The 22710-nt window shown below is 35.4% G+C and overlaps 1 protein-coding gene and 1 long non-coding RNA gene across 2 annotated transcripts in view; one reads left to right on the forward strand and one right to left on the reverse strand.

Moving 5' to 3' along the window:
* LOC134737134 (uncharacterized) overlaps positions 1-9963 on the reverse strand; it is a 28049-nt gene extending 18086 nt beyond the window's left edge. Inside the window, exon 1 of the long non-coding RNA XR_010121742.1 lies at positions 2836-9963. This is a non-coding gene — a long non-coding RNA (uncharacterized lncRNA). The remainder of the gene's footprint in view (positions 1-2835) is intronic.
* Positions 1-22710, forward strand: part of OXR1 (oxidation resistance 1) — a 490018-nt gene that overhangs the window by 28927 nt on the left and 438381 nt on the right. The window lies entirely within an intron of this gene.

A 22710-nucleotide genomic window follows, 5' to 3' on the forward strand; every position in this document is an offset into this window, starting at 1 on the left:
TTTGTCAAAGCAATTTAATGTCAGCATGGGACAAGTATATATAATCCTCTTGTAGAAAATATTTTTGAATAATAATGCAAGCTACTACAGTATAGTAGCACATTAGAGTGATACACAAAACTAATACTGTATCTGTTGGAGAAAGTATTGGTGGGTGTTGAATGCATTGTACTTTTCAGAATGTAATTGTACCCAGGGCAACTGTTCCATCTGATTCTAGGTGTGTACTTTTTTTTCCAGGTGGTTGGGGGTGATGGCGATAGTAACAGAATCTTGCTTTGTGGCATTAGCCTCATTTATTCTCATATACTCTTTCTCTTTATTCTTCATATTAATGTCATTGAGACACTATTCCTATATTATAAAGTTCACTGCCAATATTTTTAAATCAACAGATACTTATTGAGAACTGACTTTGTGTCAGGCACCTTGCTGCATGCTTGACTATATGTTGATCTCATTCAGAAACACTGTTTCTTAGTGATTTAAGGCCTGAAGTAAGCAGTTAATTTTAGATAAAAAAACACATTGATGAAGTACTATAGTGCATGAATGAAACTACATCACAGTTTTGTGGGAAGAGACGGACACGTTGTGGAAAAGTTTACAGAGTGCTCCGGACCATAGTTACAGAGAAAGATTGATGGGATTTTGTCAGAAGTCAAGGAAGAAGTGGGGTGAAAGCCTTCTAGGCAAAGAAATCAGTATAAAGAAGAGCATATAAATGTAAAGCATGTCTGAGAAATAAACCTAGTTCTTTATAGTTATGGTATAGAATTTGGGGAAAGCATAAAGATACATCTGGATATATGCAATAAGAGAAATTGGGGATATTTGAAACAATTCATCATCTCTGTCTAGAAAGGTCAACCTTCCTGAACTTCCGAGTATTCTCACTGGCACCCTGACTGTGCAGTCTGACTTCTTCGTTTTTATTCACCCTTTTCAATTGAGGAGTGTCCCAGGGTGAGTCCCATGGTTGCTTTGTATGTATTAACTTTGATTAATTTGAGCCCTGCATTTCCCATTTTCTATGACTACCTAAGATTTATACTTCAGCATCTTTAGTATGGCTTATTCCATTTGGATAGAGTGACCTAGCTCCAATGAGTGGCCTAAAAGATGACCCTCCTCTAACTTTCTCATGTTGATTTCTATATTTCTGTCCAACATATACAATGTCCCGTTAGACTAGATCCTACAGTTAATGTGTTTAGAAAAATGAATTAATTCAACAAAATGAGTCATTTGCAACATGAAATGCACTGTGAATCATTGTTTTTCTGATGTTCTACAAATATTCGACCCAAGGCATTCAAGGACTCATGTGTGGCATAAGGACTGTGCTGTACAGACATTTCAGAAACAGATTGAGAGGTAACCTGCTAGGAAAACCATCATTGCTTTAGTTACTTTTTCATAAAAGTTAGTGGTATGGATATTGCACAAGAAGCTCTTGTGCATTATCTTTTTGAAGAGATTCGATTGAATTGAGGTTGAGAACACTATGTATCAATGCTTTACTTTCCACTAGGGAGGAACAATCTCTTCATACACTGCCTTCCAGGGTATATTTCTGCAGAAATTAGTTGGACGATGTTCTTCTTTTTCCCAACTCTTTTTCATTTTTATGTCTGGATTAGATGATGGATAGTTTGGGTTTAGAACTGGAATATTTCAGAGTGACTCAAACCCATATGTTTTAAAATGTGACAATTTTAGGTACAAAAATGTAAGTGATAAAACCCACGTCATATAAAAGATGCGACTATAAACCAGCATTTTTGGCTTTCAATAGTGTTTTGGGGGGCATAACTGTAAAATTGCCCCAGAATAAGAACACTGAACACATTACCTGGAGCCAAAGATTTGAAGAAGCAGTGCTTGTCACTGATAGGGTGTTGTTTATAAATAGAATAAGAACAGTGAACACATTACCTGGAGCCAAAGATTTGAAGAAGCAGTGCTTGTTACTGATAGGGTGTTGTTTATAAATTTTGCAGTCACTTTATATTTCAGCTATACTTATGTACTGATTTCACTACTTAGAAAATTGAGTCATTTATTTGAGAGTTGAGGTGGCTTCCATGTTATATATGTAGAATACAACAACTATTTAAAATTTATTCTAATAATTTGTTTTTTCTATTTTGATTGATTTCAATACTCGGTCAGTAGGAAAATAAAAAAGATGTATTCGGGCTTTGAAATTTACAGGGACTGGGAGCTCAGTCAGGTTTTGAATTTCAGGTTTAGGCCCATCTAACTTTTGTAATGCAGTTGTGCAGAAGAGCAAGGTTTGTATTGAACAAACCTGCCTCTGAATCCCTGCTGTGATGCCCTTGTTAGCAAATTTTATCCAGTCAAGACACCATTGATTGTAAATAGTACCCTGACTTTAGGGATGCAAAGAATCTGAGAAATATATAGTACCTGTCTGATTTTGGTAAGTTAAGTAATAACCTCTTTGAACTTTAATTTCCTTATCAGTTAAAAAGGTAAGTGAATAATGGCATTTTCCTCCGAAAGCTTTAAAGATTTATAGAGATATTCTGGGAGTTATATGACAGAATAAGTAGAAATATCGAGCCTTTTTTTTTCAGGGACTCAGTAAATGCCTCAGTGATTGTAGATAGGTTGTTTATATTTCAAATAAAAACCCTTTTAGGAATGAGAAATAAAATGTAGTCTTGACCATCTTTTCCTTCCAAAAGAAAATAAAAGTATCACGAGTGAGAATTAAAAGCATAGCAGATAAAAATAAAAGTCAATTTTGTTAAATTACTGATAATAGGGATAAGATAGGAGTAATCAAAGAGAGACCTGTCTACTTACAGCAAGATTGAAGTCATCTGGGAGTGTTGGCCTCCTAACTTTATAAAGAGTTCATGGCCGTCTGCTGCTATTTTCTAGTCTATTGTCAGTTTTCTTTGTCCCAGGTTATAGGATCATTCTTCAGTCAAAATAACTTCCTACTATATTTGAATTCAACAATTTATTTTCCCAAAATATTCAGTTTATTAAGTTTCATAGTCAATGGTGAATCTATGCCTTAAAAAAATCAATAATCAGCCTGGCACGGTGGCTCATGCCTGTAATCCCAGCGCTTTGGGAATCCGAGGCGGGTGGATCACGAGGTCAGGAGATGGAGACCATCCTGGCTAACACAGTGAAACCCTGTCTCTACTAAAAATACAAAAAGAAATTAAGCCCAGCGTGGTGGCGGGCGCCTGTAGTCCCAGCTACTCAGGAGGCTGAGGCAGGAGAATGGCGTGAACCCAGGAGGCGGAGCTTGCAGTGAGCTGAGATCGCACCACTGTACTCCAGCCTGGGCGACACAGTGAGACGCTGTCTCAAAAAAAAAAAAAAAAAAAAAAAATCAAGAATCGTTTAGAAATTATGACCTAGGTATAATATAATGACAGAGAAAATATAATGGCAGTAAAATATAATGACAGAGAAAAGAAGTTATAAATTGGATATTCGTGGGGAAGAAAGGGAAAAACAAGCATACCTGTTTGGGTTTTGTTTGTTTGTTTGTTTTGAGACAAAGTCTCGCTCTGTCGCCCAGCCTGGAGTGCAGTGGCGCCATCTCGGCTCACTGCAAGCTCCGCCTCCCGGGTTCACGCCATTCTCCTGCCTCAGCCTCCTGAGTAGCTGGGACTACAGGCACCGCCACCACGCCCGGCTAATTTTTTGTATTTTTAGTAGAGACGGGGTTTCACCGTGTTAGCCAGGATGATCTCGATCTCCTGACCTCATGATCCGCCCGCCTTGGCCTCCCAAAGTGCTGGGATTACAGGCGTGAGCTACTGAGCCCTGCCAGAACTTGGCAATTTGTATACCTTACTTCATTCCATCATTCAAGGAAACCTATTAAATAGATTAAAAACCAGGATTCAAAGTCACTGTTTGCATAGCGTTTATGGTACACATGCTCAAAACACAAAAACTTACATAATGAAATAGTTTATATATTGGAATAAAATGTATAACAATAAACTTGTTTTAATTAAAATTTAACTAAATATTTTTAAATTGGTGTGGCTTACTTTCCAATACTCTTCAGGTAAGTATATTTGTGTATGTGTTTCTCCTTCCAAAATTGTGATATCTACTAGTGATTTAATAAGCATCATATGTATTTCAGTAATTTTTCACTTAAGACAAAAGTAAGACATCATTATTCACTTCTCTCTTTTTTAGCTATGTAAATTATTAACAAATTAATCTGTAAATAGTAAAAAACACTAAAATGCCTTATGTATTTCATTAAATAACATTGCCTTAGTTTTAATTACTTTCACAGGAAAATTGATTCAATCAAGTCTTTTCTGACTAGTGATTGTAATCCTGACTAAATGTGTGTTTTATATCAAATCTTCTCTAATTTTTAATCTGTCTCTCATCTCTAAGTGGTAACTGGACTCTATGCTAAACCAAAATCTTGACTCATCACCTCAAATTCCTAAATATTTATGTTTGTTTGTTTTTTTCTTAAAGGCAAACTGGATTCTGTCTTTTGCTTGAAGACACATTTTCTTGGAAAAGTGTTTTGAATTTGATCATTTCTTCTGTCTAAAGTCAAAGCTTAGAATTATATCTAATAAGTAAATTGTCCGACTAGCCAGCTATTCTCAAAAAATGTTGGACATATCATTGTGCATTTTAATTTGAAGTCAGATGAATCCACAGCTTTAAAAATCTATGAGAACCAGAAGTTCATTTTGTTTTAAAGGCTCTAAGCCAGAGCTGTCTACTAGAAATATAATGTGAGCCACATATATAATTTTAAATTTTCTAGTAGCAACATTAAAAAAGTAAAAAGAAGTAGGTGAAATTATTTGTAACAATACATCTTATCTAGCTCAATGTGTCAAAAATATTTTCATTTCAATTTGTAAGGAATACAAAAAAGCATTACTGCAATTTAATTTAACATTTCTTAGATTAAGTCTGCAAAATCTGGTATATATTTTAAATTTACAGCATTATCTCAAATTAGCCTCTTTTTAAGGGCTCAGTAGCCACATATGGCTAGTGGTACCCTATTGGACAGCTCAGGTCTATTTGACGGAACATATATTGGCAGGTTCTACCTTTTACTCAAGGGAATTTTAGTTTCATGGTTAATTGGCATTAATTATCAGTAGTAATCATAATGTAACTCACCATAGTTATTACTTTAGATAATATATGGGCAGAAGTCCACATGCCTAGTTTAAATATATTCCTTATTTTTGGTTGAGAAAAAGTATAAATATTTATATCAAAATTACCTTTCTACATGACACTTAAAGTAGTATAATATTTTATAAAGAAAAGAATAAAAACTGGGTTCAGAGATTTTGTGATTTTGCTTTCCATATTAGAAGAAATTAGGTCCAGGAAAACTATTATGTAGAGAAGAATCATATTCACTGAAATTGAAGTGTTACACTACTTTCTTTGCCCATGCACTCCATCAATGAATCGTATTTTCATCATTTGACTTTTATGTTTCATTCTTTTGTTGGTAGCCAAATTTGTGTTAACAAGTTTTCTTACTCTCCAAAATATATTTTATAAAGAGATAATACAAAAGTTGATGTGTATTTACAGCTTAAGGTCCATCATGGGTGAAAGTACATGTTTTCAAACTTTACTTTGGAGAGTCAAATTTAGCTAATAACTGCTTTTAAGGATTAACAGCTCTAGGTAAGGCAAACACTCAAATTTAAATTAGTTTAGGAGACAGATTTAAATAATTCTTTTCATGACCTTGCAAATAATTATTTCACTACAATAAAAATGATCTTTGATCTATTTGTATTAACTTGGGAAACATATGATTAAAATAATATTTAATGATTTATTTAGCTGTGTGGATGGATGATAATTTTCTACATTCATTTTTAATTCCATGCATCCCCAAAATATACACCCGTTATCCTCTGCAGTGGCTGCTTCTCGTGTTTTTTTATCTGCCACTGTTCCCTTTGATTTCTCCAGGCCCAATATCTCTTCCTAGCAGTGTTCTGTATCTAAGATTCAATTTCTGTTTTATGTATTTGCTTCATTACCATTATGTAACTATATTCCTTGGTACTTCCTTCTGTTTTGTAACATCTAACGAGGATAGAGAGCATTTTATTTGCTATTTCTAACTCAAAGCCACAGTTGTATACTAGAGAAAAAACTGAGGATTCTTTGTTCTTCTTAAATACCTCAGGAGAGGATATAAGAGAGTACCCAACTGACTTAGATTTTTAGAAAGCAACATGTTTGAGTTATTTCTCATTTTTAGGTTACCCTTCTTGTGCATTTCCCCCAATTCCTTCAGAGCTCTTTTTTTTTTTTCATTAAAATGCAGTATGAATCTGATTATCTAGATTTTGAAGAGCCAGGGATACTATTATACACATTAGTTTAAATTGCACTGAGGTAGTTCTCCTTTGGGGACATCAAAGGAATAATTTTCCTGATGGCTGGGGCAATATTAGACATAAGTGCTCAGAATTAATCTGCACATAAGATTCAACAATTTTGGATTCACAAAGCACTGATATACAAATCCTTAAAGTTAATAATGTTATTTCATTCTTGTATCATAACACATTGGGTTTTAAAGCTACCAGAATCCATTATATCTTGATCTCATTAAACATACACTTAACCTATGACTAGAAAGCAGGTAATAGGGAGGAGCCAGCTCCCTATTAAAATAGTTCAAGATATTTACCAAAAGCAAGTGGAAAGCTTTGTTTACAAAAATAGCTGTTCATGATGTTCACAGCAGTTTTAATTGTAATAGCTAAAAACTAAAAAGAAAATCCCAAACAAGTTTTACAAATTAGTAATACAGAGAAAATGGTGTACTGTTATACACAAAAACATGGATGTCTCCATGACTTTACTTTGAGTGAAAAAATAGTACATTTTGTATGATTCGATTTTTATCAATTTCTAGAACAGACATCAGAAGAGGAGTTGCTTACGGGCTAAAAGGGGAAGCAAGAGAACTTTCTGGAGTAATGGAGATGTTCTATTTCTTGATTGGGATGTTGGTTACATAGTTGTGTACAACTGCTAACACCCAACTCTACACTTGGTAACTGTGCATTTTCCTCTGTGTGGATTTTATGTAGATTTTCAAAATAGACTGTAGATGTTAACAAGCTTGTGATAATAAAGGAAAATGTTAGCCAGCCAAAGGGAGAGAAATAAAAAGGATTCCCAAGATGGAGGGAGAACTAGAAGCACTTGTAGCTTCACCTTACCTAGCAGGAGAAAGGGATACTGACTCTACTTAAATTTCTAAAAATAATAGCAGGATTATCAACAATTGGGAAAAGAAGGAAGGAATAGCATGAATCATCAAGAAACAGCATTTTATTCAGAGTTGGTAGCCAACAAGTGACCTAAAATAAGAAAACGTTAAGAGGAGGTTGCTTCCTAGGAATGGTATGTGAAGGGAGGTGTGGGCACACTAGAGCACTGCTTTTCAGCATGAGTTTGTCCATGGATCAAATATGTTACTGTGTATACACAGTGCTTTGATGAAAATAACATTTTAAAGATGTTATGATTTCCCCATTGTCCCCAGGATAACATTCAAAAGCTTCAATCCTTCATGGTCTGGCGTCCCCTTGCCCCTCTAGCCTTATCTTTTGCTAGTCCTTTTTCCTCCTCACACTCCTCATCCACCCACTGTCTTCTGGTTTCCAGAATGTGTCTTACTCTGTTTCATCCTGGGCTTTTTCCCATAATGTTTTCTCACGTTCCAACACTTAACTCTTCAGTTCCCATACTCACTGGCCTAAGGGTTTGTTTTGTCCTTTTTTTGTTGTTGTTCTGTTTTAATCTGTATGTATCTACCTCCAGAATGAAAGCATCCTAAGGGCAGGAACCCTATGTGGATCTTTTGGAAGGTTGCATCCAAACCAGCTATAACAGGTACCTAGGGCTGTAGCTGATTCCCAGTCATATATTTAAAATGAGTACATAGTTTGACATTTTAAAATAGTAACATGACTTTAAGAAGCAATGTAAGTGTTGAATTCTAAATCTCTCCCTGTTTGTAGACAGATCTCAAGATGATAGGTCAATGGCTACAAAATCTTGGGGTGAGATTTCTGAGGATAGAGTCAAAGCAGTGATTATCATATGTCCATTTTCTGAAAATAAGTGAGGACCACTTATATTAATCAATGATTTCCAGAGAAAGGGAACCAAAAGGACACACACGCACACACACACACACAAAATGAAACCAAAAGGACACACACACACACACATCCACACACACAGAAATTTATTAGGAGAGATTGGCTCAGATGATTATGGAGACTGAGAAGCTTCACAATCTGTTGTCTGCAAGCTGGAGGCCCAGGAAAGCCAGTGGTATAGTTTCAATCAAGGACAGAAGGCCTGAGGACCGTGGGGCTGATGGTGTAAGTCCTGGTCTGAGTTTAAAGGCCTGAGAACTAAAGGCACTAATGTCCCAGGTTGTCAGAATTTCCATCTCAAGGAGACAGCAAATTTGCCCTTCCTCCACCTTTTTGTTTATGTAGGCCCTCAGTGACTGGAGGATTCCTGTGCACACTGGTGAAGTGGTGAAGTGATCTTCTTTACTCAATCTGCCGATTCAAATGTTAGTCGTTTCCAGAAACACCCACACAGACACATCTAGAAATAATGTTTTGCCAGCTATCTGGGCATTCTTTAGCCTGATCAAATTGACACATAAAATTAAACATCACACCTCTTTAGGTTAATAACCCAGTACTGACCTGGTCAGACCTAGGAGAAGGGGCCAAGAATTCCTTGCCTTCCCTGTGTATTAGCTGGTTCCTCGCTGTTAATGGCTTTCTAGTTAAATCAAAATCCAAAGAAAGAAACTGCAGGTGAATATCTAAACATCAGGAAGCTTTTACATGATCGCCTATTGATTAATGCTTTAAAGTTACTTATTTAAAAATGCTAGAATGCATTAGAACATTCTCTCTTGCATAAACTACTCTGTAGTACTAGAGACCTACACAAAATAAAATTGAAAATCAGCTAAATGTGTACATTTACTTAGGAAAATATTCAATATTTACTTGCTTTTTACCCTTATATTTTATAAATTGTTGGCAAAGCAGACATAAATAGTTCTCAGTTTAATATGTGACTTAAATTGTAGTACTCAGTGAAAAGCTCTGATACTACTGGAGGATTTGTAAGTTAAATTTAAAGTTTTTTTTTTTTTTTTTTTTGAGACAGGGTCTTGCTCTGTCATACAGGCTGGGCTGCAGTACAACCATGGCTCACTGCAAGCCTGGCACTCCTGTGTTCAAGACATCCTCCTGCCTCAGCCTCATAAGTAGCTGGGAAAAAGATGTGTACCATTATGCCCAGCTAATTACATTTTTTATTTTTGGTAGAGATGAGCTCTCACTATATCACCTAAGCTGGCCTCAAACTCTGGGGCTCAAGTGATCCTCCTGCTTCAGCCTCCCATAGTATTGAGATTACAGGTGTGAGCCACTGCGCCCAGCTAAATTCTTATATTGAGCAAAACATCTTCAGAAAAATAAAATCAATTCTGTACTAATCATAGCAAAATTATTTTTCATAACCTCACATACACATCTTAATTATATATATGTATGTGTGTATATATCATATATACGACATTTACATAGACAATAAATTAGCAGGAACCCACTCCAGGATATGTGAGCTATTTATAGCCATTTTAGTGGACCTATTATCAGTGACTTTGGTTAGCTTTTATGAATATTTGAAACTATATATAGATCTCTATTAATATAAAAATTAGTTATTGAAGACTTTTCTGCCTGAGAAAAATGAACAAAATGAATATTTCAATCTTAGAGCAGTAAATTTTTTTTCCTTTGAGAGATAAAATTTGTTTTCACATGTGGTGAAATTTTCTAATATTTTATTAAATATAAAATTTTAGTACTCTTTGGACAAACCAATAGCTTTGCTGCTTTAAATCTAAATTTTAAAATAAAAAATATATATACACATATATAAATATATAAAGGTATATATATACACATATATATATGTCCATATATTTATCGAGCTCGAGGGTTCGTAGTTTTACAAATGTTTAAGAAAATGTACCATTACTCTGTCCCTTTCTTCCCACCTCTGTATTCTTATTCCTTAGGGAAACCATGTTTAACATTTTTAGCTGCTTTTTCTTCAGGTTTACCTCTGTGATTCTGAATATCTTCATTTTTTATGTTTTTGTTTTGCATATTGTCTTCTGATTTCCTATTGTGGAAAATGGCAATGATTTTAAATATATATTTTTCAGTTAGTCATAAATTTTCAGTTAAATCAATATTAGTACTCATATTATGGCTATAAAAATGTTATATTTTATTATATGCTTACATTTCTTTAACAGTATTTTGTTTTCCCTGGAGTTAATAATTGGTGCAATTCCTGTGACCTCTTTTTTTTTTTTTTTTTTGAAGTCTTTCCTAAGCTCTCTATCAGAAATGTAAACAACTTCTCAATAACTTTGTTAAAATCAGATATTCTGTCATGGCTTTGGTTTTAGTTTTGCTTTCCTGGGGACATTCCTCAGACAGTTGTCTCCTGGTTGTCTGCCCTCCTGTTCCAATCTGGGTTGGCTGCTCTGTAATTCTACTGCACCACTGTCATACACCATTTCCCTTCACTGTCATCCCGACAATTCTCTTTGCTTTTCTCTTGTCTTGGATTTTCTCCTCTTGGGGTTTCATGTCTTCCTTTTTCTTAGTTTTCTTCCTAATTTTAGTCAGACACATCTTCTTATAACTTCTAGAGAAGGATTCCATAATGGAGAGTATACATTTGTGAGATATCACATGGTCTGAAAATGCCTTTATTCTAATCTCACATTTGATTGATAGTATAATAGGTACAGGAATATAGGTTAGAAATAAGTTCCTCCTAAATTTTGAAGGCATTTCTCCATTTTCTTCTAGCACTCAGTTATTGAGAGGTGTGATGCTATTCTGCTACCTAACAGTTTGCTTTTGGTCTGCTTTTTAAAATTGCTTTATTTTCTTTGATTGAAGCTTTTAGGGATTTCTGTTTGTCCTCAGTGTTCCAAAATTTTACATTTTTGTGCCTCAGGTTGGATCATTTTTTTATCCATTGTGTAAAATACTTAGTGAATCCTTTCTATCTTGGTGATTCATGTACTTCAGTTCTAGTGTATTTTCTGGAATATTGTCTTTGATAAATACCTTGGTTTTCTGTTTGACATTTCTGGAGCTTCTACAATATGTATATTGGACCATCTTGATCAGTCTTCTAATTTTCTTATTATTTATCTCTAATTTTTATCTTTTTCTCATTCTTGTTCTACTTTGTGGGTGTGATTTCTTTAACTTTATTTTCTAACTCCTTTATGGGATGAGTTATTTCTGCTCTTATTTTAAATTTCAACAATAATTTTTTAATGGTATCCTGTTCTTGTTTCATGTCTGCATGTCTTCTCATATCGGTTATAGTTTTCTAAAGTTTTCATCTGTTCTTGCATTGTTCATTTTTTTGGTTTCATTTGTCTCTGTCTCGATTGTCCATTCATATTTGCAAATAAAGGATTTAAAAGCTAATTAGATAACTGGTATTTGTGTGTAGAACTTGTTGAGTGGTAAGCATTACTATTTTATCACTTGTTCACTGTATTTGATATATTTAGTTTATATACCAAACTATCATTAATTCTAGGTATTTTTGTCCTGTGTGTGTTAATTTACTCAGAAAGGAATATTCTGAACTCATTCCTACTAGACTATTGGTTTAACTTTTTAGGAGACCCAGCTGCTAGTCTCTTACTGGGTGGAGGAGGTGTAGTCATCTGGTTGCTTAGGGTAGGGATTGGATCTAAGAACCTATATGCTTTTTAGATGGTCAACTAACCATTTTTCTCAGCCCCACCTATACCACTGCCTTCAAAAATACAAATACGCGCCCTATTCCTGCACCCTTTTCTGATTTCTGTCAAGTGAATTTGCTTGTTAATTGGCTATTTCTCTTCCCTACCCATTCTTGGCATTGAACTTTCAGCTTCATCTGCTCTGCTAAGTTAGTTGTTTTTTATCTTTTCACTTTCCGGCATTTATAATTTGCACCCTGTCTCTCCCTCCTTGCCTCTTCTCTCTGCTGTTGTTTCCCTTCTTATTCTCATTGTTCTTTTGGACCTCTGACTTTTATATCCTCATCTTCACCTCCACCCCGCTGCCCTCTGACCTTTTTTTCACTTGTGTGTGTAGTTATAGGAGGGAGCAGAGGCTAACTTGTTTAACTGGGAGTCTTAACAATTTTAAGAGATTTTAAAGATTGGATTTTATATGATTTCAGTGAGATAAACTAAAGTGATTTGAATTAAATATGTCTTGAACATAAACCTCCTGCTTTACCATCTTTTGCTTCTTGTGCAGTAGTTAACAATCATAATATTACCAAATTCTATCCTGAGTACATTAAGATAAACAGCCAAATTCAATCTCAAGTCAGCCCAAAGCCAGCTTCAGTTTCAGTGGGGGATCATTTGTAGTCAGAAATAGAGAGTGGTCTTAGAAGAATGTCCTCAGGGTATGGTGACTGGCTTCCATCAGAGTGAGCAAGACAGGAAAACAAGGCAGAAGCCACAGTGTCATCTATGCCCTGGCCTCAGATGTCACGTTTCTTCATTAATTCAGCATACTATTAATTACAGAGATAGGCTAGTCAATTCACTGTGGAATAGGTGGCACAGGGATATGAATACTCAGAGGCAAAAATCACCAAGGGCCATACTGGAAGTTAGCTACCACACTGGATATTTACTCAGGCTCCCTCACTTATTAAGTTACTCTCAGATCCAAGCTTGAATGACTCAGGTTGTTTCACCTATATGAATTAAGTCTTACGGTGTTACTTGTGAAGAATCAAAACAAAAAATGTCAGTTTTTTGAAAGCCATTTATAAAGCTTAAATTAAAACCCCAACCTGTGTAATTTGTAACATATTATTAATTCAATTGTCAGCTCACTAGGACCCTATAAATGGGCCCAACATAAAATTATCCTTCAAGATGCTAATAAAGGGTATCCACATTGTGTATGTGTCCAGTGTTTCATCTGGATAGGCCAGGAATCAGATGGTACCCAAATAGGGACTTCTGTTTGGAAGGGCTAATGTTTTGAACCACATAGGATGTATTTTGGAAGGACTTTCTTATTAATAAAAGTGATTATTAGAAACGTGATTATAAGGAGCATCAAAGATCACTTACCATGTGAAATTTTGGGAGGATAGAGAGGATCTTTATTTTTTTCTCCAGTAGTCATTTCTTATTTTTTTATCCTAATACTCTAAGTAGTCACAGTGATATGTGAATCATTGCATGATGAGACAATACTGGCTTCTCTTTTTTTGAGAAATAATTTCTATTATCATGACCGCTCTTGAGGTTCACAAAGATTTAATATTACCTTACATCATGCCCTTGAAACTACACATTCAATTTTGGGATTTTAAAAATTCTCTAAATGTGGACTTTCGGGGGGTAAGGGAGTGAGAGAGTTGTAATTTCCATTTCAAATCCACTAGAAACCAACATAATTAGGGTACAGCATATTCTGTCCCATAGTAGATTTTAGAAACATGCAAATGAAGCACACTATTTTCCATGGTTGTTTGATTTTCATTTGGGTGTTTTGAATTTAATGAGTTTTCCTGATTTAGTGACCAGTAAGCTGACACCATGTTTTACTGTGGAAGGATATTTTTTTCTTTTAATAAGCACAGCAATTCATTGCATGATACACCATTGCTGTTTTGTATGAGGAAGAACCTACCAATCCAATGTAGGTTTATTCTCCCTTTTGCTAGGACAAAATGAATTTGTCCACCCATATCATAGCCTAGAGATATATTATTTCTGTGGCAGGAATCCATTGCCAAAAATAAAAAAAAAAGTTGTTTATGGAACTAAAACAGTTCATGTAGGTAGGAAGTGTAAGACTCACTGCCATATGCTGTTCTCATCCTATCACCCTCAACATTGAATTAGTTGAAATTTTAACATGTACCTTCATTTCTCTATAGCAGAAACTTTCTGAAAACTGAAGAGGAGATCAATCATACCATTATTGTTACTGGAAATTAAAGAAGAATATTTTTCTCATCTTTTTAATTGGAGAATCAAAAGAAGTCTGTTGAATCCTGGACTGTGTTTCCATGGAACTAGTTTTAATAGGTTTCATGTAAGAAAAACAATTCTGTCATCATACAAATTCGGAGAATTGTGAATCCGCAAACAAAGTTAAACAGACTTCCTTACTGCAGGTCACCAGAGAGCACATACGCAGCATGCATCACCAAAAGGTAGCTTTTTTATATGAATCCAAAATTGCAGGGACCCTTTTTTCCTCTAGGCTTATGTTATGAGGTCAGTGTCTATGGAATAAAATCTGGGAAACACTTTTGTAGGTAATTTTCACTCATTGCAAACCGAAGTTCACTTTGGTTCTTGATACTCTTGATCAAGAACTGATCTCTAACAGGTGCTTATTATGGGCCACCATGCCATTTTCACTAGTACTTCTCTAATTCTATGGAGAAGGCAATATTTGATATGTTAATTAGTGATGAAGCTGAATATAATATGCTTGAGTCTAAAATTAGGCTTAATTACTTCTGTACATAAGACACTGAGCACAGTTTGCCTAAGCTGAAGTTAAATGTGTTGAGAATTTGAATTCCCTTTTATAGGCTATTTACCTCAGTAACATTTAAAATATTTATGGAATGAATCATCCGGGTTTACTCTATGCTAGGCAGAGCTTAAGGAACATGAACTTGTAAATAATGATGAGATTGTGGCTTAAACAAGCTCAGTAAACTAGTCCAGGGTCCCATGGCTGGTAACGTAGTGAAGAAGGGACTCAAACCCAGTTCATTCTGACTTCACACAGCTCCTAACTACCTCTGGCATATATAGGCACAGATGGAATGCGATTAATAATAATTGTTTAGCCTTATCAGAGAAAGAGTATCCTAATTGAAGTAAAAATAATGGGATTTTATCTGCATTTTAAAAATGATGATGTATATTAGAGCATAACAGTATAGACACTCAGAATTTTATCTCTGTGATGACATTGGCTTTAACAGTAGTGCTCAGTGAGTAAGTATCCCTGAATAATTAGATCAAGATAATATAAAAGGTGTATTTCTAAGCAAACTGTTTTAAGCATGTGGAAGTATATTTTATCAGAGGTTTAGCTTGTTTGTTGTAAACTTGTCGAGTGGGTATTTATTTGAGAGGCATTGTAGTGGAAAGAGTCCTAGGCTTTTTAAGTTTCCATTTCTCTACTTACTAGATATCCTATTATTATTATATTTTGGTCAAGTTTTTTGTTTGTTTGTTTTTGTTTTACCTCTTTGGAGCCTGAATTTCCTTCAATTTAAAATGGTAAAATGGTATGTATTTCATAGGATTGTTGTAAATATTAAATGAAATAACTTATATAAAACACATAGGACAAGGCAAATAGCTGATATCACATTTTTCTTCCCCTTTTCTCTATTTTAGTAATATTTTAAATTTTTATTTGTTATTGAAATTAACTCATTTAATATATATGTTAAATCCAAAGATAAAATATCCTAGACCTTCTACAACCAGATGTTATCCTCCTAACAAACTAATTTGAACATCTGTTTAAAGCCTGGCTAAAAATTGCCTTAAAAATCCTTCTTTTCTGATACTAAGACCAATGTTTTTACTCATTTAATATTTCAGAAATGTTCAGAAAAGCTGTTATTCATTCACTAGTGGGACTGGCAATCAGTGGCACCTTGGAATGGAAGAAATACAGTAGAAACATACTGGGTAATGCAGCAAAGAAATTTGTTGAAATCTGTTACATATGAATTGTTATTTTCTCCATTTCATTGAAAGGAAACTGAAGTTCCAAACACCTTTGTAGCAGTGGGTAGAGAAAAGACTCGAATTCCACTTTTCAGAGAAGATCATCTCTACTTACACTTAACACAAGTCCTTAATTCCACAAAGAGTAAATCCGGATGAGCCAAATTGGAAACAAGAGGCATGTGGAGTAGATCAGAAAACACTTTTTTCATGTGTATGTATTATTTTTAAACTTCGACATGAACCAAAGAATAATCATGAAATGTATTTCTTCAAAAGCCTTTAAAAACACATAATCTGTAGGTTAGACCATTTAGATAGGTAATTCATCTGGAATAATTTGTGTAACTTTGTAACAGTTTTTGTCAAATAAAAAACTGTAGTAAGTCGACAGTGCATTCATGATGTGTATTCACTGATATGGCTCAACATTGGTAACAGTGTGTAGAGAAGAATCTGACAATTTCAGAAATATAGGCACACATATCAGATGATTACATCAATGCAAACCTGTTCCTTTGGTTATATGAGGGTACACTTCAAAAATACGCAACTCAAAGCTTTTTTCTTTTTCTCTGTCAAAATAGACAAACCCAGGTTAATAAAAATAGCCAGGGAGTTCAGTCTCCCAGGAATGGCAGTCTGAAGAATGATGACATGCATTATGCCTTGAAGGCTACAATCTTTATTGAAGAGAATCTACACTGAGGACAGGCAGGGCTTTTTGGACATTCCTACCTCATTACATTTTGCATTTATCTCCCATCTTCTTACCTCTGTTGGTCGTTGAGGGTTATAACCATTTACTTACAGTGATTTTTTTCTTTTTACAAATGAAGATAAAGGAGCCTACAATATTAAATCACATCCTTGTTTCCTCATTTCGGTCCCTGTAAAGATTAAATGTTGAACTTTTTTCTTTAAAACTTAAGTAAAACATTGGGCTAGGAAAGGTTAGTGGCTTAATGTATTTGTTTTTCTCTCTCTTTTTGTATCTATCTATCTATCTATCTATCTATCATCTATCTATCTATTATCTATCTATCTATCTATCATCTATCTATCCATTGCTCAAACGAGAGAGGGAGAGAGATATATAATTTTTTGTGCAAGTAGAAATTCTAAGTTTAAGGTCTGATTTTATTTATTTATTTATTTAGGGACAGAGTTTTGCTCTTGCCCTGGCTGGAGTCCAATGGTGTAATCTCGGCTCACTGAAACCCTCACCTCCTGGGTTCGTTCAAGTGATTCTCCTGCCTCAGCCTCCCGAGTAGCTGGGATTACAGGCGTGTGTCACCACGCCCAGCTAATTTTGAATTTTAAGAGCAATAGTTTGCAGACTGGGAGCCTCAAAACTGAAAAATGGCATCAAGTCTCAATTCTACAGCAGTTACAGCACAGTTGACAGGGCATAAAAGAGGAAGTGTGTTCACCTTTGTCGTGATTGGCTATCATGTGTTCTTTTATAAGGCGAATAGAGCTATTGAAGCTGATTTGTCTATAGCTGATTGATTTAATTTCACTGAATCATGCTGTGAGGGGTAAAAATATAACGCTTGCATTTTTATGTTTAGGGCTAGGATTTCCGGGAAATCGGGATGACCTAAATTTTGCTTAAGTGTCTATGGGTGGTTGACCATGAGGTATCCAAACAGTAGCCCCCATTTTCATTTATTTATTTTTAGCAATAGGAATACAGGAAACTATACCGAATGTAGGCAACTATTTACTAAAGAAAAACCAAAAAAGGATATGAGCCCATTACTTTGTTCAGTAAGGTCTGGTTTTAAATATCGATCTTATTAATGCTTTTTGCATAAAGTGTAACCTTAATGTGTATTTCTCTTTGCTTCATCTCCGAGGTGACTTTCTAGTTAGGACACCATTGGAGCAAGGTGGTCAAAAATAGGGGGGCCCCCTCTCCCATTACACAGCACGATGCTTCTGGATATGTCCTATTTCTGGCAGCTTGAGGATCTGACTTCAGAATATCTTTTTTGTAGGAAAACTCTCTCTCATTCTCTCTCTACTTAATCTTTTCTAACTAATTTCCAAAAAAAAAAAAAAAAGGACTGGGAGAGTTTGTATTGTTCTTCTGAAAATAAAAACTCAGAAAATAGCTTTTTTTTGTATTCAGCCACAATAATGTGCATTAATATTCCAATCTTCCTTCTGCTCATGAAAGAGGACATAGAGGAAAGACTAACAAAAAAAATAAACCTGTAAAGAATAGTATTGAATGTGAAAAGATAAAATTAATATATTCATAATGACCATGACAGGAAATAATGATAACATTAAACTGTAGTGTCTTTTCCATAACTTTTAGATATACTGGGCATATGTGATGCTTATTATACATGTAGGCGTCTCAAGCAGAATTTAACCTTGAGAATAATCATTAACAAAATTGATAATTTTAAAAAAATCAGTGGCTTTGTTATTTGAGTGTAAACACACACACAAAAATGAAGAGCCAAAAGTTAATGGTTACGATTTCTCTCTTGTTCCCTGCCCTAGCACTGAATTGTTAAAATCCAAAACAATATGCTTTTTAAAAGCTATGTTGTATACTATTTATTGCAGCTATCATTTGCTTCAACTTTAACCTAAAGGCAAAGTCATGGTAATCTCTTCCTTGCTCAGAAATCTTTGGCAGCTCCTCAGAGCCTCGAGGAAAATGGATTTTTTTTGTATGGTATTCAAGGCGTCACAAAAGCCTCTCTTGCTAGTCTCTTCCCCTCTCCTTCCACCCTGCTTCCTATGTTCACAAAGTTGTCTGCCTTGCTTCAAATGTTATAGATTTCAGTCTTCTTTGAAATACCGTCTTAACACTTCTCTGCTTAGCAAATTCCTATGATTCTCGAGGGTCAGCTCAAATTTACCCTCTAGTGAGGAGGGTATCTTGCATTCTTCTTTCTTCTGACTTCTGGCCAAATTACTTTCTTCCTCCCTTGCATTCCCTGACTCCTTTGTTCATATCACAAGTTTGGCTTAGATTACACAATTATTATAAGATACTTGCTTTTCTGCTAGTTTCTTAGTCTTTTAGAGTGCAGGTACAATGTTATTTATCTTTTAATCATTAGAGCCTGGTATGGTAAAGGAGAGAAATAAATGAATTGAATCATAGGTCTATCTCCACATGTTAAAAGTCATTGTAATAAATGAGGGAGAAAATATCCAAAATGTTTTTCTTCTCTTTTATCTGAGTCTATCAATCTGATTGCTTAAGTGGATGGACTATTTGAATAGTTGATATTTCTAATTAGCTTGTGTATTCCAAAGGTAATTTACATTGCTCCTGTGTTTTACGATTAATCCCAAACTGTGGGCATCATAAAGATGCCTTACAAAATTAATTTAATAACTAGCTAAAGTATATCATACCATTTTCTTCAAACTGATTGCTTCATGGGTTCTTATTTCCATAATATCTTCTAGCAGAAGTAATTTCGAGTTGGTGTCTATCTGAAAGCCTACTGTCTATCAGATAGCATTGAAGTGGAGCTCTCCTTAAAGAGGACGGAAAAGCAGACTGTCTCCCTCTTTGCTGCAGAGCCAGAAGGACAGGGTGAAAAGTGTCTTTCCTTTGACTAAAGAGAATCACATTCCACTAAAGGCAGCCCATTTCAGACTGATTATTGGCCAACTTTATATCCAGAAGGAAAGCGATTTAACAGAAAAGGAGTAGCCTTTCAGAGAACTAAACTTTTTGTCTAGATTTGGACTGAAGAAACAAGGCATATTGAGGTAGAGCAATTAAAGCTCTTTTGGTCTAGAAGAAAAAATCAAACTCCAAGGGAATTTTAAAAGGCCTTTTTGTTGTGAAATATGACAGTTTGCAGAAGCCTGTTCTTCTTCCACTTACCCTTTCAATGAGGAAACTTATCTTCCTGACAAAAATTGCATTAAGAAGCAGCTGCAGCCGTTTTCCCTTAGGCAGCATTCTGAGGGAATGTTTGAGAGAATAACTCCTCGAAGATAAATGGGTTCCTCAGCAGCCTTGGGCAGGAGGAATAAAGGCGATTCTTTATTTTTCATACTGTGGGCACTTCTGTGAATTTGCTGGGTAGCCCAAGCTAAAAAATCAACACAGCTTTTTGATTAGAAATAGTTGCAGGTCAGCAGTATTTTTTGTTTTGAAATTTCGCAGCACAGTCCTGTGGAGGGTTATGGTTCTTTTCTCTGTTTCCAAGTTTGCGGAAGTTTGAGAGGTGACCTTTTGTGGACTGGAGGAGGCCAAGAAACTGAGTGAAGTGCACACTCTGTACCCCTTTGCCAGGAAATTGTCTCTCAGGCTGCAGGCCTTAGAGCAGTAGTAACTATGATTGACATATAATGATGCAGTCAAAGCCCACATGGTATAGCAAAACCAAATCTTCATTCTGAAGTCATATCTAAGTGCTAAGTCCTCATTCTGAAGTTCTGAATGAAGTTTAGCCCCTCGTTCTGAAGTGCCAACATCCATCTTCACAATGTTCTGTGACTCGCCTCACCTTCTGTCACTTTCTTGCCCCATTGTCCCCACAGATCTTTCTTTCTTTGGGTTATATCCACTCCTGCTTCAGGGTCTCCTTGTCATAGACTTAGGTTTCTCCAAGTATTTGTCCCCTTTACCTCTGGTTAGCCCATAATGACAAGGCAGCAAAACTCATTTTTATATGGGGTGGAGGGGGAATCGTTGTGATAACTTACCCTTTAACACTTGAGCCTGTCTCACAGGCTCATAATTCCATTACTTTGCCTATAATAGTGGTAATTAAATATGCCTTTCTGTTTAGCATTTAGGGCAAAGTAGTATTTTAACAGTTAAGAATTTACTGAGCATATTCCTCTTCACAAATAATTTATTGGTGATTAAGTATGAAATTATCCTCTGTTTTTAATTCTTATTTTCTCTCGTCTCTTTTCTCTTCTCTTTTTCTCTCATTCTTTTTTTTTTTTTTTTTTTGTCGGGGGGTGGACAGAGTCTCGCTGTGTTGCCCAGGCTGGAGTGCAGTGACACAATCTCAGCTCACTGCAGTCTCTGCCTCCTGGGTTCAGACGATTCTTGTGCCTCAGCCTCCCGAGTTCCTGGGATTACAGGAGTGTACCACCATGCCTGGCTAATTTTTGTATTTTTGTTGAGACACGGTTTTGCCATGTTGGCCAGACTGGTCTCAAACTCCTGGCCTCAAGTGATCCACCTGCCTTGGCCTCCCAAAGTGCTGGGATTACAGGCATGAGCCACCATGCCTAGCCTCTTTCTCTCTCATTCTTGGTAGCAGTTATTACCTATACCTTTTTGAATGCTGAAAGTATTGATTAATGCCTATAAGACTTAGTAACACAAATCTGTAGTACTTCATGTAACGAGCAAATGTTTTTCAAATCTATTATAGGAACCATTTTATCTCCACAAATAATAAGTTAAAAATTAGTTTTTAGGTGATATGAAATGTAATTTGAAATCACAACTTAACAAAACAGAGCCTTGTGAAAAATTTTATTTGTTGATAGAACAACTGATGTTAAATAAATTTTTCCATATTAAATGTTTTGAGTTGACTATGTTTCAAAGAAAAAATATAATGGATTTTATAGTATATAGTATAGATTTTATACTACAACTAATGAAATGGAACCTTTATGGTGAGGAGGGTCCTTGGACAGTGGACCTGTGACTGGTAATAACATGTGGTCCAAGGTGCAGCAGGAACAGATAGGAGACAGAAGTCAGAGGTTGATGTTGAGGTTGGGGTGGTGGTGGTAGTGGTAGTGGTGGAGGAGGACACAGATGGGCCAAACAGCCCTACATTTGACACCAGTTTCTGAATGGTGTTAAGACTATTTAGTAAAGATGTTGAGTGAGCAGTGAGAAGTAAGAGTGAGGAGTGAGAAGAAAATTAGAGTGTAGCCCCTCCTTCACATTCAAGCTTCCCCACCAACTAAAGGCACAGCCTCCAGATTCTACCCCAAAGTGCATTCTGACTGAATTGCTTTTGCTTCCCTTCATAAGGCGGTATTTTCTAGAATGATAATTAATGATAGAGTTGTAAAACAATCTTAAACAATTAATTGGGAACAATCAAATAGGTATCTGTGATATTTGATGTTGGAAAAACATGATATGTATCTTTTGCTGAGGAGGCCCTAGATTATTAGTTGAAAGATAAATTTGTCATGACATCTCTTTATACAACTTTATGTATCTTCATTACCCAATTTAATAAAAACTCAGCAATAACAAAACTTCATTACATGAAAAAATAGTACATGATGCAGAGGAAAAAACTAAAGGCTGATAACCAATATGCCTGAATTTTAGCTCTGCCATCTCCATCCCCAACAAGAGGAGCATTGCTTCTGCTTTGCATATTGAGTTTCAATATAATACCTTAGTTGAAAAGAAGGTTCTTCAACAAAATACTTGCAAATAGAATCCAGCAGCACATCAAAAAGCTAATCCACTATAATCAAGTTGGCTTCATCCCTGGGATGCAAGGTTGGTTCAACATACACAAATTAATAAATGTGATTCATCACATAAATAGAACTAAAGACAAAAACCACATGATTATCTCAATAGATGCAAAAAGGCTTTTGATAAAATTCAACATCCCTTCATGTTAAATACTCCCAGTAAGCTGGGTATTGAGGGAACCTACTTCAAAACAACAAGAGCCATCTATATAAAGCCCACAGCCAACATTATACCGAATAGGCAAAAGCTGGTAATATTTTCCTTGAAAATCGGCACAAGACAACTGCCACTTCTATCCAACACAGTATTGGAAGTCCCAACCAAAACA

The sequence above is a fragment of the Symphalangus syndactylus genome, chromosome 7 (genome assembly GCF_028878055.3).
Source record: "Symphalangus syndactylus isolate Jambi chromosome 7, NHGRI_mSymSyn1-v2.1_pri, whole genome shotgun sequence".
NCBI lineage: Eukaryota > Metazoa > Chordata > Mammalia > Primates > Hylobatidae > Symphalangus > Symphalangus syndactylus.